This window comes from Fragaria vesca, linkage group LG3 (assembly GCF_000184155.1).
Source record: "Fragaria vesca subsp. vesca linkage group LG3, FraVesHawaii_1.0, whole genome shotgun sequence".
Lineage (NCBI taxonomy): Eukaryota > Viridiplantae > Streptophyta > Magnoliopsida > Rosales > Rosaceae > Fragaria > Fragaria vesca.
The window spans coordinates 16,126,386-16,130,409 of record NC_020493.1 but is presented as its reverse complement, the minus strand read 5'-3'; positions in this window follow the sequence as shown (position 1 = coordinate 16,130,409).

Genomic DNA, 4,024 nt, shown 5'->3' with positions numbered 1-4,024 from the left:
CTTCTCTCTCTCTCTCTCTCTCTCTCTCTCTCTCTCTCTCTCTCTCTCTCTCTCTCTCTCTCTCTCTCTCTCTCTCTCTCTCTCTCTCTCTCCGTCCACTTCTAGCCCCTATCGCCGACGACCTCTCTCTCTCAGACCGACTGGGGAAGTAACCGGGGGAGGAGAAGAAGAAGTGTTGGGAGGCGAAGACTGTGGCCAAGTTAGGCGGGGAGTCAGTGGTGGGTTCGGAGTCTGAGGAGGAACAGTAGAAGAAGTCGTCGGAGGCGGTGAGGGACTTGGAGGTGGATTGATCTGAGGAGTTTTCCCAATTTATGGTTTATTTGAATTTTCCAAATCAAGGTTATTTAGTGATGCTAGGGACTTAAGGGTTTGCTTGGTACGAGCCATTTGAGAGATTTGAAATTTCTTGCGTTTTCAGAGAGATTAGGGATTTTGAAATTGGTTGTGTGAATTGTGAGGTGGACAGCAGTGGTAAGACCCGTCGTGGTGAAGGATTTGGCGATGGAGAAGCTTTGGTTGTTGTTGTTGGTGAGGGGTTTGGCGGTAGAGAAAACGCAGGTGGCCACCCTCCTACTGCCCCTAGTAAACCCTCCTACTACCCCCAGTAGACCATCCTACTACCCCCAGTAGACTCTCCTACTGTCTCGAGTAGACCCTCTTACTGCCCCCAGTAGACCCCTGCAGACAGACCCATGCATATTGACCCAATAAGAGGTCCTACTGACCCCAATAGGTGGTCAACTAGACCATCCTACTATCCATAGTAGACTCTCCTACTGTCTCGAGTAGACCCTCCTACTGTCCCTAGTAGACCCTCCTACTGTCCCTAGTAGACCCCTGCAGATAGACCCATGCATATTGACCCCAATAGGTGGTCAACTGTCACCGGAGTTTGATCAACGGTCGCCAGAGTTTGGTCAACGTCGTCGGATCTCGATCAACGGTCGCCGGAGTCACGGTCAACGGTTATCGATTGCAAGAATTTGGTCATAGATATTTATTTCAAAATATACATTCTGTTGTTCTTATAATGGTTGATTATAATTTATTTAAATCATTAAGGGTATAATTGTCTTTTTTCTGTTTAAGTTGGTTTTTGGGAATTTTAAAATCTGATTTTGTTAGTAGGAATAAAATTCTTAAAATTAAGGTTAATTGGCATTGTCCCTTAATTTTAAGCCCCAGGTGTGCAGGTCGAATTGCCTCACCCAAAACTAGGTGGGTCTCAATAACATCTATGATGCATGACCGATCTGGATCATCCTGAATTCACCTCAAAATCCGGTGGAAAAATAAAATGCATGGTGAAATAGTTATGAATGCAATTAAACAGTTTGTTTCGTTGGTTAAGAAACAAAATGTTTCGACTGCAGATTTTTATTTTGGTGAGCTTTCACTCTTTTATGAGTTTTATCTCGATTTTCTACAAGTTCCGATGGGCATGGTGCCAACTGCCAACGACTGTGGTTTTGGAAGGGCAACTTTGTCGACTAGGCGGACCAGCTAGCAATTACATTGCGGTTATATTTCGAGCACGCGACCAAGGCCTGCATACTTGATCGGTAGGAGCTTGCTTAATTTCTAACTAGCCTATGTTTACATGAGTTGCTCTCCCACGTCCGATCTTTCTGTTACCCGCAAGTTGAACTCTCACGAGCTACGTACAAGTCGGGACCATGGATCTATTAAAACATAATATATACTCGTTAGTCTTACTTTAACTAAATAGTCTCAACCACTGAAGTTGAATGTGAATTATGTGTAACAAATTAATATGAAAAATATTATCGAGTTTTAATGGATATATGTTAAACTGTGAGTGATCGAACTTTTGTATATTACATGCGTCAGCAGCTAATCGAGAATAATGAAATATCGAACTTACAATCTCTCTTATCAAATAGAGACTTAATTATTTTACTATGTATATCAAATCTTAGATTGCAAACCCAGACAAATTCTAATATGAATTTGTTTTTTTTTTTTTTTAAATAGAACTATATAATGAAAGTATAGTTGGGACTTGGGAGAGAGATGCAGCGGAGGACAAGGTTCTGCGGCGAATCTGGTCAAAGCCATCCCTTTTGGCCGGGATATCGACAGCGTTGCTTGTGAGGTTTTGGACGAGGACGCAAGAAAACGTTTGTCTTTTTGTAATCTTCTTCGCGTCGGCCGGGTGGAGGCGACATTGGTGCTTTATGCATTGTTCTGGTTCAGATCGGAGACGAAGTCGACGTCAATCTTTGGAGCGGCGGCGTTTGGCAAGGGCTTAATGTGGTTGTTGGCTCGTGGTGCCATGTCGGATGTCGTGCTTCCAGTGATTCCAATCTAGGCCTTCGGGCTTGGCAAAGATTTAGGTATGGGCCCGGGCTCAAATTGGAACGGGTTTCATCGAAAGAATAATGCCACCGAACAAAGACAGGAGGAAGTACAAACTCTAACCCGAATGGGAAGGAGTTTGTCATCTTTTAATTCTGCTGTAGGCTGAGGTTAACTGGTTAAGTCTTTGCCAGTGTTTATTGCTATATGAGTCTATTATGTAGACAATAAATAGATCCATCGATCTATATCATAATTGCTTGCTATGCAGAATTAGGAGATCTAGTTATATGCATATAACCATAGAGTGATAGAGATGAGTTGTAGACATATACTTATGTACAGACTTGCTTAATAATGAGCGTACCAAATTTTTATTAGTTTACTAATATATTAGTTAGGAATACCGTTCATTTCCAATGTAAAGAATATAAATTATAGCTGAATTTGACTGTTGATCTATCATTATCAATAAACTTAATTCAAGAGGAAAAGATCTCATATTTGCATACATAGCAAGCTAATAAGCCAAAACCCCAAAACAAAATAAAAAGGTCATAATTAATCTCAAAATAAAAAGGTCATCATGGTGCATTTCCATAACACATGGACAAACCATATAAAGTTTTTTATTTTTCATTGGTAGACAAACCATAAAGTTGCGGTCACCCAAAAAAGCAAGAAATTTGTAACCTCGAAACACTTTTTTTTTTTTTTTGAAACAATAACTTCCTTGAAGAAATTAACGATTATAATCGTTCAAGGTAACATCCTTTATCATGACGGGAGCATTTACAAATAAAATATTACTCTCACAAAAAGTATGAGCATGATTGGCAAGGATATGAGCAACTCTATTAAATTCACGATGAGCATGAATTAATTTATAATTCTAATGCCTATTCATAATCTTCTTAGCCTCAGCAAGAATAAGACCAAGGCTTGATATATCAGTTGTATCTTGATTCAAAGCATGCACTAGTAGTAATAGACAATTGGTTTGAAAGATGACTTTGGGATAATTCAAAGTTTCTGCCAAATTCATACCTTCAAGAATAGCCAACAATTCTGCATGGAAAGGTGAAGTCAATTGGTAACCTCGAAGCACTTGTCTTCTCTATACATGCATCCTTTGGTTTATTCACAGTGCCAAAGTAAGGCCCATAAAAACCATATCTTAACGACTTAACCAAATTAACTAAGTAGCAATAGAATATAATTAGAGGTATTTGGTGCCCCAAGTATTACTTTAGGGCGAAGCCTCTGATTCTAAAATATGAAATGTGCCCTACGTAATTATCACTTCTGTCACATCCTTCTTTCTGCAAAATATCTAGTATTTTCTTCACCTCATGTCCCAGCTTTTGCCAAATTAACTACATCTTTCTGGTCTCGAGAAACACCCCACGTCTCGTGCGGGTTTGCATCGTTTACCAAATTTAATTTGGAAACCATATGCTTCCTAGAATGGGCAAAATCACACTTCTCCACATGGGTTTTTGTCTTAGACCATTTTTCTATTTATCTCTTTTAATTTTCGGCAAATACTTGTGTCTTAAGGTATGGATACCTTAACAACATGGTTGCTTATGATTGGTCCAACTAGATTAATGATGACCTGCTACCTGTTTGACTGGTCATCCAATTTAAATCTCAAACTAACTCTCACTCTCTCACTAACGGGGTTAGTCTCTCTCTCTCTCTC